Here is a 14,550-nt window from a genome sequence, read left to right on the forward strand (position 1 = left end):
TGTTTACAAAATTCGTCAATTCTCTGTATGGATAAATAGATCAAATATAAATACCTATGAATAATGCAAAATTATCCTTGTAATAATTCTAAACACAATACCACATTAGGGGCACTCCAAATAAGGCTACCCCTCTAATAAACATTATAACTGACCGTGATCCTAGGGCACTCCACTAGGGCTACCCGTGAATTCCGACCTAAAAAAAGAAAGGTGAAGAATGTAACCGTTAAAGCTGCAGTGGTCTGAATGGAAAAAAAAGCTCTGGTCCTTAAGGGGCGAAAAGACTGTGGTCCTTAAAGGAATACTATCGATTCACATATTTTTTTCAATTGACACAGGAATTGTTTGGGAAGTGCTGCTAAGTACTGGTGTATACATTTTAGTAGCAACTTCTTTGTTTACTGTTAGCATAATACTTTCAAACTTTACTGACGCCAAAACTGACGGCTGACTGAGCCATGAGGAGAGGGGAAATTCCCCTCATACTTGATCAGTTTGGGCCCCGTTCACACTGCAGGCGTTTCCAGCCGCGTTTTGGAAACGCGTGCGGGAGGCCGACACGCACGACATCAGACAGTGCATAGAGTGCACTGTCTGATGTTCACACTGCATGTGTTCCGGACCTGTGCGGTCCGGGAACGCATGCTGCACGCATTTTTAGCAAAAATGCGTGGCTGTCCCATTCACTTTTCAGTGATGGGATCAGCCACGCAACGCACACAAACGCGGATGGCGTGCGTTCGCATGCGTTGCATTCTGCACGCATGGCCATCCGCGTTTGTGATGTGAACGGGGCCTAACTCTATGGGCTTGATTCACAAAAGAGTGCTAACTGTTAGCACGGCCGTTTTTGCGAGAATTTTCGCATTGCGCGCGATCGTAAATTTTCACACAAAACGATAACGCAAATGCGAATTTTCGCGTGAAAACGATGTCGATTTTGCGGAAAAATTCGCGTTTGCGCGCGAAAACTTTATCGTTTCACGCAAAATAATCGCGATCGCGCACAATGCGAAAATTCGTGCGAAAACGGCCGTGCTAACAGTTAGCACTCTTTTGTGAATCAAGCCCATAGTGTAGCTCTGTGTGTGACAGAGAGAGAGAGAGAGCTCCCAACAGCTGCAGCTCCTGTGTCCTGTGTTTCTGACTGAAGTGTCTGAAGAGAGCAGAGGAAATGTAACTAATTCTCACAGCTTTTCATACTGTTTTTGCTTTCAGAGTTTGATATGTTTGATATTTGCTTTCTGATATGCAACTCTGGCTGTGCATTGAAGCAGACACCCCTTCTGCAATTGATTTGTCCCAATATAGCTAAATCCTACCCTCAATAAATTACAGTTTTTGCCTCTGATATTTAACATGAAAAGTAGGAAAATGTTTACACAGCTACTTAGACATTATTTGCACACTGTCATTTTAGAACACTTGGGTATCGATAGTATTCCTTTAAGTGGTTAATGGGGCAGAGGCTCCTGGTAGCGAAGTGGTTAAAATGGCATGTTTATCCTTATTAGTAAATATTTTCGGTACACCTGTCTATGTAATACAGGAAAAATTGCAAGACATTTATTTTCACTGAGAAATAGGATTCTCAATTTCAACCTGACTGAATACATTTAACAGGGTTAACTTGCCCAGAAAGGTGAAGGACTACCACCCCTGGACAGGCTGTTAAAGTGCTGCTTGTGAAATGTTTTACCTAATACTGTACAAGGTATAATTATATTAACAATGCAGAAAAACAGGCCATGACGTAGTTGAATATTACTTGACTTCAGCGCAACTGTTAAGTAGGCTGTATGAGTCTAACTTGACTGATATGTTGTATAAAGGAGACCGTGTTCAAATTCCAGAACAACCAGTTTATAGATGGAGTAGAGGCTGTGTTCGAACAATAAGTTCTACATAGTGTATAACCACCAAGGAAGACTACTTCCGCTTATGCAAATGACACAAGTCACGCTGAAGTCTTACTTAACACTTCAAATTTCTATTGTCAGAGGATTTTGTGCTTAGTGTGTATAAGCTCGCAAAATATGTTAGTTTGAATCAATGTCTATTTTTTTTTTTTTTTTTAGTTTTATAACATAAACCTGTGGAAGATCACAGTCTCGTAGAAGCACACTGGATGTTTGTGATGGGCTTACATGAGCTGTAAATTTCTCTATTGTAGGTGGTCTGAGTGGAGTGGAGTACTAGTCCACTGCAGTTTTCTCATTTCCCTGTAATAAATTCTCTAAGTAAATTAGTTATAATAATGACTTGAACAGCACCAGCTTTACATTTATAAGTAATGTGAAATCAATTACTGGTACTTGATGAGACCAGCGGACCAGAATTCAGAATTTCAGCTCAGCTCAGCTTTGCAAGAGTTCAGGTCCATTTTAAGTGAAGAAAGCAGAGTGACACGGCCAAAGTTGCCCTTTAGTATCACTTGGGCAGTTCACATCCTTTTCGGATTTTTTATTATAAGCAATGCGTGCAAGCAGCAATGGAGTCCCTAATCTCCCTCCAATATCACACAAATTAAAAGGGTCACAGCATACATCTTAAAAAGGAACTTTAACCAAGAATTGAACTTCATTCCAACCAGTAGCTGTTATCCCCTTTCCCACAAGAAATCTGTACCTTTTCTCAAATAGATCATCAGGGGGGTCTGTATGGCTGATATTGTGGTCAAACCCCTCCCACAGTGTGATGTCATGAACATGTCATGCATTATGGGAGATAACCGCTTTTTCCAACTGCCAAGCAAGCAGTATCTCCCTATGTGCACAGAACTCTCAGTAATTAACATTCTGTACAGATCACCTGGCAGAACTAAAGATGTCACCACCAGTGATACATTTCAGAATGTAGTTCCTCTTTAAATTAAAAACAGGGATTCTTTATCACATCTTAATGGAGGGAATTTGTTATAAGCTTGCCAAATACACCACAGTGCCTGCATTTTACCCTTTTACCCAGGGAATAACGGTCAGTTTAAAAGCCCAGATATAACTGCTTTCACACATTACTTATAATTGCATGGCTGGAGCTATTCTACCACTTAGGTTACGAATCACGATCACAGATCACAGTGGGTGTTGTGTTCGGAAGGCAACGAGAAAGCAGTGACACACATTATCCTTGCATTACACCATGTACAGTGAAGCACACAGTCGATGGAAAGTATGCTTCACTGTAATTGTTAACCCATGCATTTTGTGCGTTATGACGCCGCATGCCTCTACACACCCTCCGCACTGTGAATGTCACATGTGGCAAGCCACGTTACAAAGCGGCTGTTATACCGCGCTGTAATGCACCATGTGAATGTAGCTTAATAATTCTTATATTCAATCCCTTGTGAGCGTGCATCACAGCTATCACCTGCAGCACACCCCTAAGGCACTAGTCACACTTATTAGAAAACAGAAGCAATTTGTGTTTTTCTGAAATTGCCTTTGCCGCATGTCTTATATTTCAATGACATTACATTTTTCTGTGTTTGTATGCAATTTGGGTTTTGCAAAAAAAATGTTGTATGCGGTTTGTGTTTCAATGCTTGTCAATGGGAGTGCATAAACATTTCATAAAAATGTAGTTTTTATGAAGAATCCTGTATGATTTTTAAATAAGATACATTTCATGTAAATTAATTACTTAATTAAGTATTCACTCAAAATAATCACAGAAAAAAGTCTGATTCAAAAGAATACAAATCTAAAAAAAATGTGGCACAAAAGTTCATTATAAAAAAAAAAAAAAAAAAAATCGCAAATGCACTTATTGCTCCGGCCTTGCAGCGCTGGGTCCCTGGTATAAATCTCAACCAAGGCACTATCTGCATGGAGTTTGTATGTTCTTCCTGTGTCTCCTCCGGGCACTCTGGTTTCCTCCCACATCACAAAAACATACAGATTAGTTAAATGGCTTCCCCCTAAAAAAGTGACCTTAGACTATGATACATGCACTACAAGATACATACATAGACATATGATTATGGTAGGGATAAGATGTAGGGGACAGTTAAGTAGAGATGTCGCGAACCTCCGATTTTCAGTTCGCGAACCCCATTCGCGAACTTCCGTGGAGGGTTCGGTTTGCACGAACATTCGCGAACCGCAATAGACTTCAATGGGGAGGCGAACTTTGAAAAATAGAAACACTTATGCTGGCCAGAAAAGTGATGGAAAACATGTTTCAAAGGGTCTAACACCTGGAGGGGGGCATGGCGGAGTGGGATAGACGCCAAAAGTCTCGTGGAAAAATCTGGATTTGACGCAAAACAGCGTTTTAAGGGCAGAAATCACATTGAATGCTAAATGGCAGGCCTAAAGTGCTTTCAAACATCTTGCATATGTATACATCAATCAGGGAGTGTAATTAGAGTACTGCTTCACACTGACACAGCAAACTCTCTGTGTAACGCACCGCAAACAGCTTTTTGCGTAGTGACTGCCGCGCTGGACTGGTGCGCAACATGGCCAGAGTGCAGGCCGTGGCGGTTTTCATGCCCATATGGTTGCCGGGCTGAGTTAGCTCAATGATAGAACAACAGTGACTGTCCAGCTGATCAAATTTGGTCTGACCACAATGAAGCCACCCACAATGTGCCACCCCTACCCGAGACACTCATATAGCCGGTGGTCATTGCTTCATTGTGATACGCAAGCCCCTTCACCGTGGCAAGGTAATGATCACGAAGGGGGATGGGCACATGTACATGTCTTCTGTTTTTTTTTTGCAGCCACGAACAATACCACGGGAACGTGGAGCAGCACAAGCCCCCTGTGACGGCTGCTGCGGTTGTTCTTCTGCCGCCGCCTCTTCCTCCTCCACAGAAACACCTTCCTCATCATCCGAGTCTGACTCCTCTTCTTCACCACACGACTCCTCTTCTTCCTCCTCCTCCCCCCTCTGTGCTGCCGCAGGTGTTGAGGAAACATCTGATTCGGATGAAAATTGCTGCCACAACTCCTCCTGCCGTAACTGTTCTTCTTCATGCTCCTCCACAGCTTTATCCACCACTCTACGCACGGCACGCTCCAGGAAGTAAGCGTAGGGGATCAAGTCGCTGATGGTGCCTTCAGCACGACTCACCAGGTTGGTCACCTCCTCAAACGGCTGCATGAGCCTGCAGGCTTTTCGCATCAGTGTCCAGTTGTTGCGCCACAACATCCCCATCTTCCCAGATTGTGTCCTTCTACTGTAATTGTACAGGTACTGGGTGACGGCTTTCTCCTGGTCTAGCAGGCGAGAGAACATGAGCAGGGTCGAATTCCAGCGAGTGGGGCTATCGCATATCAAGCATCTCACCGGCAAGTTGTTTCTCCGCTGAATGTCCGCAAAGCGTGCCATGGCCGTGTAAGACCGCCTGAAATGCCCACACAACTTCCTGGCCTGCTTCAGGACGTCCTCTAAGCCTGGGTACTTTGACACAAATCTTTGCACGACCAGATTCAGCACATGTGCCATGCAGGGTACATGTGTCAGCTTTCCAAAATTCAAAGCGGAAAGGAGATTGCTGCCGTTGTCACACACCATGTTGCCGATCTCCAGCTGGTGCGGAGTCAGCCATTGCTCCACCTCTTTGTTAAGAGCAGCCAGAAGAGCTGGTCCAGTGTGACTCTCCGCTTTGAGGCAAGACATGTCTAAAATGGCGTGACACCGTCGTACCTGGTATGCAGCGTAGGCTCTGGGGAGCTGGGACTGTGTAGCTGGAGAGGAGGAGATGGCAGCACCACTAGAGTTGAACTGCCACTCAGCCAAGGAGGAGGAGGAGGATGACAGCGAAGAGGATGTAGCAGGAGGAGAAGGAGGTGGCAAGCCGTGGAGGTGTCACAAGCTGGTCCGCTGCGCAACCACGTACTCCCTGCTTGCCATCGGTCACCAGGTTGACCCAATGGGCTGTGTACATAATGTAGCGGCCCTGCCCGTGCTTGGCCCGTGCTTGGCCTTGCCTCTCAACTGCACGGTACAGTTTGGGTATGGCCTTTTTTGAAAAATAATTGCGGCCTGGTATCTTCCACTGCGGTGCCCCAATGGCCACAAATTTACGGAAAGCCTCTGACTTCACCAGCTTGTATGGTAATAGCTGGCGAGCTAATATTTCCGCCACGCCAGCTGTCTGACGCTGGACAAGAGGGTGACTGGCAGAAATTGGCTTCTTCCACTCAAAGACTTCCTTCACGGACACCTGGCTACTGCTGTGGGCAGAGGAGCAGGAACCGCTCAAGGGCAGAGGCGGTGTGGAGGAGGGTGTCTGTGTCAAGGTGCATGGGAGAAAGCGGCTGAAGATGATGCACCTGAAGGAGGAAGAGGAGAAGGAGGGTGGCTTGTCTTTGGGTGCTGCTTTTCCTCAGGTGTTCTTGCCATAGCTGCTTGTGCCTTTTCTCCAGGTGCCTTCGTAAGGCACTTATCCCTACGTGAGTGTTGGCCTTTCCACGACTCAATTTTTGCTGGCAGAGACAACAGATGGCTTTGCTCTGATCTGAGGCACACACGTTAAAAAATTTCCAAACCGCTGAGCCCCCCTGGGGTGATGGCACTATGGTGGCATCAGCAGCTGACGTTGAAGGGCATGTTGGCTGGCTGTCCATAGCTGGCGATACATGGCGCCGGACACTGCCCCCAGCTGTTTCTGTGGACGAGCTCCCTCTGCTTCTTTCATGGACTCGTCTCCTCCTACTCCTCTCTGACTCCCCCTCTGAACTGTCCCCCTGGTCATCTCCTCTATTGGGAACATACAAGGCATCCGTATAATCGTCATCATGATCCTCCTGCCCAGCTTCGCTTTCCTCAGACACCTCAAAAACTGCACCAACACCAGGTACTTCATCATCCCCCTCCTCACGCGTTACGTCCATACTATCGCCACCTAACTCAGACGCATGAGGTGGTGTAACTTGCTTAGCGCCCTCATCTTGTTGTAGCAGTATTGGCTGTGAATCAGTGATTTCCACACCAAATAACTCCTGCGAAGTGTCAAATGCAGCAGATGTGGTGCTTGTAGTAGCGCCGGTGGCTGACAATCTTGGGAAGTGATGGCACGTGCCTTCTTCTGAGCACTGTACTTTGGACCAAGTCCGCACAAAATCACATCAACACGACCTCGCACAGACCTGCCGGTGCCAGGTGGCCTTCCTCTGGGTCTGCCTCTACCTCTTCCTCTACCTGGTTTGTCCATTTTGTCCATCTTGGGGGGAGGCTAGGTATATGCAGTGAGGTGGGTTCACTGAACACAAAGGTAGGTATATGCAGTGAGGTGGGTTCACTGAACACAACAGCTAGGTAGATGCAGTGAGGTGGGTTCACTCAACACAAAAGGTAGTTAGATGCAGTGAGGTGGGTTCACTCAACACAAAAGGTAGTTAGATGCAGTGAGGTGGGTTCACTGAACACAAATGTAGGTATATGCAGTGAGGTGGGTTCACTGAACACAACAGCTAGGTAGATGCAGTGAGGTAGGTTCACTGAACACAAAAGGTAGGTATATGCAGTGAGGTGGGTTCACTGAACACAACGGTAGGTATATGCAGGGAGGTGGGTTCACTCAACACAAAAGGTAGTTATATGCAGTGAGGTGGGTTCACTCAACACAAAGGTAGGTATATGCAGTGAGGTGGGTTCACTGAACACAAAGGTAGGTATATGCAGTGAGGTGGGTTCACTGAACACAAAAGGTAGTTATATGCAGTGAGGTGGGTTCACTCAACACAAAGGTAGGTACATGCAGTGAGGTGGGTTCACTGAACACAAAGGTAGGTATATGCAGTGAGGTGGGTTGGTGGGTTCACTCAACACAAAAGGTAGTTAGATGCAGTGAGGTGGGTTCACTGAACACAAAGGTAAGTATATGCAGTGAGGTGGGTTCACTGAACACAAAGGTAGGTATATGCAGTGAGGTGGGTTCACTCAACACAAAGGTAGGTATATGCAGTGAGGTGGGTTCACTGAACACAAAGGTAGGTATATGCAGTGAGGTGGGTTCACTGAACACAAAAGGTAGTTAAATGCAGTGAGGTGAGTTCACTGAACACAAAGGTAGGTATATGCAGTGAGGTGGGTTCACTGAACACACAGGTAGTTATATGCAGTGAGGTGAGTTCACTCAACACAAAGGTAGGTATATGCAGTGAGGTGGGTTCACTGAACACAAAGGTAGGTATATGCAGTGAGGTGGGTTCACTGAACACAAAGGTAGGTATATGCAGTGATGAGGTGGGTTACCTAAACACAACAGGTACTAGGTATATGCAGTACTGGGTATTACAGTGTGTAGCTCCCTGTCACACACACAGGTAGTCACTGAATGTGCTGGGCTGCTGGCAGTGGCATACACACAGTATGAATTATCAAGGCTGTCTATGCAACACAAGTGTCAGTTTGACACACAGAAGAAAAAAAAATAGATCACAAGAACATGATTAGCTCTGAAAAGAGCTGTTGAGGGGTGCTATTAAAGCAATAAGATTCAGCCAGGAGCAAGCTAACAAGCCAAGAGCCTAACTAATCTTTCCCTAGGAGAAACAATCTGCAGCAGCTCGCCATATTCTGACTATAGCAGGCACACGAGTGAGTGTAATGGCCGGCGGAGCCTGTCTTATATAAGGGAGGGAGTGGCTCCAGGGCTGAATGTAGCCTGATTGGCTACAATGTGCCTGCTGACTGTGATGCAGAGGGTCAAAGTTGACCCTCATAGAGCATTATGGGGCGAATCGAACTTCCGGGAAAGTTCGCCTTCGCCGGCGAAGGCGAACCACCCGAAGTTCACCTGGAACCGTTTGCCGGCGAACCGTTCGGGCCATCTCTACAGTTAACCTCCTTGGCGGTAATCCCGAGCTGAGCTCGGGGTATGCCGCCGGAGGTCGCCGCTCAGGCCCTGCTGGGCCGATTTACATTCTGAAAAAAGCAGCACACGCAGCCGGCACTTTGCCAGCCGCGTGTGCTGCCCGATCGCCGCCGCTCCGCGGCGATCCGCCGCGTGCAGCGGCGAAAGAGGGTCCCCCCAGCCGCCCGAGCCCAGCGCAGCCGGAACAAACAGTTCCGGCCGGCGCTAGGGGCTGGATCGGGCGGCTCTGACGTCAGGACGTCGACTGACGTCCATGACGTCACTCCACTCGTCGCCATGGCGACGAGGAAAGCGAAACAAGATAGGCCGCTCATTGCGGCCTATCTTGTTACTTTCGATTGCCGGAGGCGATCGAAAGTACGCTTCCGGAGCGCCCTCTAGTGGGCTTTCATGCAGCCAACTTTCAGTTGGCTGCATGAAATATTTTTTTTTTTATTCAAAAAAAACCACATTGCAGCCTCCCTGGCAAAATAATTAAACCGCCAGGGAGGTTAAGTGACAAGACACTATGCTATGTACAGCGCTGTGGAAGATGTTGGCACTATATAAATACCAAATAATAATAATTTGTGCATGCAGGAAATTACATGCAGAAATGACTATGGCAAGTGTGAATGGCCCATATGAGTGCAAATTACATATACATTACATTTGTTATTAGGAAATTAGGTTTTTATACCTATGTGGCTCAGCCAGTTAGCTTCTAATTAATTACTGCGGTAAAGTGTGACCAAGGCTCTATTTTTAATTGTAGTTGTTTGCTGTGGTCCATTTAAATTGTATGCATCTGTGTGTGTGTTTGTGTGTACATACACAAGATATATATATGTATAACAGTTCACAACATCCAAACAACAAACACCAAATTATGGGGTTGATTCATAAAGCTGATCTGCTCAATAAACGCAGCTTAATGAGAGGAGTGTGAGTTATGCGCACGTTACGTGCGGTAGTGTAGTGTAGCGTGCGCTGCTAACTTATGCTCTTTCTAAGTAATGGCCTCTCCATTGAACCCACCCTGAGTACCGATGGGTCCAGTGGCTTTAATGGACATGATCCCCATGCTTTGATTGGCCCAGTTGGCTGCATGTCAGCACTTTGATTGGCCCAATAGGCTGCTCCTCTCATTAAGACTGTCGCAACTTAAAGTGATCCAGCCCAAAAAAAATGAGTTTTGCTCACCTGGGGCTTCCAATAGCCCCCTGCAGCTTTTCGGTGCCCTCACGGTGTCCCTCCGATCCTCCTGTCCAGACCAGCACAGAGGGCTGCTATAGCAGCATAGAGGGCGCTATTGTGGCTGGGAACGCGAAGAATCACTCGCGTTCCCAGTCTGTCGGCGGCTGACAGCGAAACCGGAAGTGGCCGCCGGCGGGGACAGGAGTATCAGAGGGGCACGGCGAGGGCACCGGACAGCTGCAGGGGGCTATTGGAAGCCGCAGGTGAGTAAAACTCATTTTTTTTTCTTGGCTTAAGGGTCACTTTAATGAATCAACCCACACTTCTCTCTGACAACAAGAAGTGTTTAAAACCAACTACAAGACACAACACTATATTAATAGAAGACTATTCATGAAAAAGTACACTTTCTTAACCAGCCTTTTGAAGACAATTGTTAATAAACTTGATTCCACTTCTCCACTGTATAAATAAACAATTTATATATGTGTAAAATGTAGATCTCATACTAATAAAAAATGATACATTATAAAATCTTCATTTTTCAACGATATATTTTTATTGAAATATAACTAGTTTACACGACAAAACCAATAACAATATTTGTAGCAACTGCAAAATAGTTTTACAATGTAACACATTGTCCTATTTTATAATAACACTTTGAGGTTGGGATGAAAACTGGGTAGACATTTGCTTGATATTAAATAGTCAATTAGCAGATATTGTTTCCAGGAAAAGACAAAAATGTCATTAAAATGAGTCTATATAGTACAGTATCAAACACAACCTCGCCGCTTATGGCGGTGGAACGCTGCGACCCACGCTGAGGCGCAAGCCTCTGGGTCTTGGCGAAGCTCTGATGTCAGGGGAGCGCATGGCGCTCCTTCCTTATTGGTCAAGTGGCGGACGTGTCCTCAGTACGCACTCCGCCGCTGTAAACAGTAGCAGCATGTGTACCAGCGTGTCAGCTGACTTTAAATTATGATAAGAAAAAAAGTATACATTTAAATGCGGTAAATGACAGATAATGTAGCAACCTAACGGTGCTGGCTTACTGAACAAAGCTCCCCATTGGTCTATTAACGGACCAATGGGGATCCTTCTGAGCCTTGGAGCCAAATTTAGAGATGCTTTGGCTCTAGTTACACTTAGTATAGCTAGAGCTCTGTCCTCCGTGGCTTCCAGTCTTCTCCCCACCCACTGCACCTATCGACCCCACCCACACTGGTTCCCTGGAGCACCCATTGGGGAGCGGCGGCAGGATATTGGTGTGGGACATTTCCGAGGATATTGACATGGAAACATTTTTTTAAAGGTACAGGTAAGTATTTCTGGTTAAAGGGAACCAGAGAGGAACGTTAAGAAAAAATAGAACAAGCTTTTATACATACCTGGGGCTTCTTCCAGCCCCATAAGCCTGGATCGCTCCCACGCCGCCATCCTCTGCTTCCTGTATCGGCGGTACCGGGTCCCGTCACTTCCGGCAGACGCGGCCAATTGTCCGCATCACAGGGGCTCCCTCCATACTCGTACGCATGAGGCTGCGCAGTAGGCAGCCTCATGCGTATGTATATGGAGGGAGCCCCGTGTGATGCGGACATTTGGCCGCGTCTGCCGGCCGACTGGCCGACTTGCGGCAATGACGGGCCCGGCGGATCCAGGCAGCAGAGGACGGCGGCGTGGGAGCGATCCGTGCGTATGGGGCTGGAGGAAGCCCCAGGTATGTATAAAAGCTTCCCCCCAACGTCTCTGGTTCCCTTTAAGAAAAAGAATATTAGAATACTTTTTTCGTGGTTGTGTTTTTATTTTGTTTAACCCTTTGTGGAAATGGTTAAGGGGTACTATGTACCCCTATATTCAATTCTCCTGGGGAGGGGCGGGTATCTGAGGGTCCCCTTCCTAAAGGACAACCGAGGTGACATTTGACAGGATGAGATAAACATGTGTATGTATAGTGCCAAGCACACAAATAACTAGGATGTGTTCCTTTTTTTCTTTCTTTGCATGAAAGAGCTAAAAATCAGGTATGCAAGAGACAGTTTCTGTCCAGGTTGGAACCGGGTCAGACTGGGTCAGACTATAGCATAACACTCACTGATTAGTAATTACAGCCATAAAATACTTTCCTATCAGTAAATGGCTTCTGAGAGCAGGAAAGAGATAAAAAGGATCAATAATTCATAGATTTGAGCTCTAGTATAGTTCAATGAAGGTGTCATCGAGCAGAGTCAATGAAACAGTAAAAACTTAAAAACTAGATTTAAATATAAAATAAAACTGTGGGATATCTAAAAAAAAGTCATTTTTGGGAGAAGGAGGTTGGATACAATTATTTTTCTCATCAGTTTATTTTCACCTCGGATGTCCTTTAAAGGGGACACCCAGATGCCACTATGAATCCCCCCAGGGAGTCTTCGTCCCCACCTCCTCTTGGGGATCTGGAGGTGAGGAAGAGCCACTTGTCCTTATGAATTGGACAAGGACTCTGGGGGAGAGGGGTAGGCTTTGCCATACCATACCATGGACCATGCAGGCTGTTATAGCTCAGGGTACGAAGCCCCATGCTCAGCATTCTGGCTATCCCAGCCTGCATGGGGGACAAGGGGTTAAAGAGGCTTAGGAGGGTGGACCCCGCATTTATTTTTATTTTTTTAATTCCCCACATTATTAACAAAAAATAATGTTTTAAAAAATAGGTAAAGTTGCCAGGGATCCTTAACACAGCCTTATTGGAGCTGTATAGTAATCCCTGCGTATGGACCCCCTCGGAAAACCCCGTCATGAAATTCATTGCACTTTCTTTTGATATATGTAAATTTACACTACCATAAGGTTGCTACATTATGTGTCATTTACCACATTTAAATGTATACTTTTTTTTCCTATCGTAACTTTAAAATCTTTTTTTTTCCCAAAACTATAAAGTCTTTTTGAAAATGTTTTTTCCTCTTGTACCCACTTTTCTCTTCAACAAACCTTGCAAACTTGGTGATTCTATTCTATTTGCTATTAACCACGAAAGTTGGCAAATATTAGGCGAAAAAAAAAGCTAAAATATTCAAGCAAATTTTCACTACAGATGGCCCGAACGGTTCACATGTGAATTCATTTGCGTGAACTTCTGTGGTTCGCGTTCACGATGAACCACGAACTATATGCGAGTTCGACCCGCCCCCTATACTACATCATTAGGGTCAATTTTGACCCTCTACATCACAGTCAGCAGACACAGGGTAGCCAATCAGGCTACACTCCTTCTTGGAGCCCCCCCCCTTATAAAAGGCAGGGTGCGTCAGCCTTTTCACTCACTCGTGTGGCTGCAGTAATTAAAGAAGGGAGAGAATCTGCTGTAGACATAGGGAAAGCTTAGTTAGGCTCTTGTGTTAGGCTTGTTAGCTTGCTCCTTGCTGATACTTATTGCTAAAAAAGCACCCCTCAACAGCTCTTTTGAGAGCTAATGTCGTTCTTGTGATCTATTTTTTTGTGTGTGTGTGTGTCCGACAGACACTTGTGTTGCATATACAGCCCTGTCGATCAGTCTTAGCTGGCCCTTGGCCCCTTGGTAATTCCTACTGTGCCACTGCCAGGCCCAGCACATTCAGTGACTACCTGTGTGTGTGACAGCTGCACATTTGTAATAGCAATCACTGCATACCTACCTGTTTAGTGCACCTACCTACGTGAGCGCACGCATTGTTATATACCACCAGTCACTGCACCTGTTCACGGTACCTGTGTGTGTGTATGACAGCTGCACATTTGTAATACCAATCACTGCATACCTACCTGTTCAGTGCACCTACCTACGTGAGCGCATGCATTGTTATATACCACCAGTCACTGCACCTGTTCACGGTACCTGTGTATGTGTGTATGACAGCTGCACATTTATAATACCAATCATTGCATACCTTTCACTGCACCTGTGTGACTGCACATTGTATTAGTCAAGTCAGTGCATACCTTTCACTTCATCCCCCCCGATATGGACAAACCAACAGGCAGAGGCAGACCCAGAGGCAGGCCACCTGGCAGGTCTGTTCGAGGTCGTGCTGATGTGATTTTGTGCGGCCCTAGACCAAACTACAGTGCTCAGAAGAAGGCACGTCCAATCAACTCCCAAGATTGTCAGGACATGGTTGACTATTTAACACAGAACACCTCATCTTTCACAGCCACCAGCGCTACTACAAGCACCACAACCGCTGCATTTCACACTTCGCAGGAGTTATTTGGTGGGGAATTAACTGATTCACAGCCATTATTGTTACAACAAGATGAAGGCGCTAAGCAAGTTACACCACCTCATATGTCTGAGTTAGGCGACACTATGGACGTAAGGTGTGAGGATGAGGATGATGTTGGTGCAGTTTTGGAGGTGTCTGACAGTGGTGCTCAACAGAGCTCGAATATTCGAGTAGCTCGAATATTCGAGCTCTTTTTAAGCTATTCGAGCTCGGTATTCGAGCTCCGAATAGCTGCAGGTATTCGAATGGGCTATTCGAGTAAACTCGAATAGCTCATTCACTATT

This window comes from Hyperolius riggenbachi, chromosome 7 (genome assembly GCF_040937935.1).
Source record: "Hyperolius riggenbachi isolate aHypRig1 chromosome 7, aHypRig1.pri, whole genome shotgun sequence".
NCBI lineage: Eukaryota > Metazoa > Chordata > Amphibia > Anura > Hyperoliidae > Hyperolius > Hyperolius riggenbachi.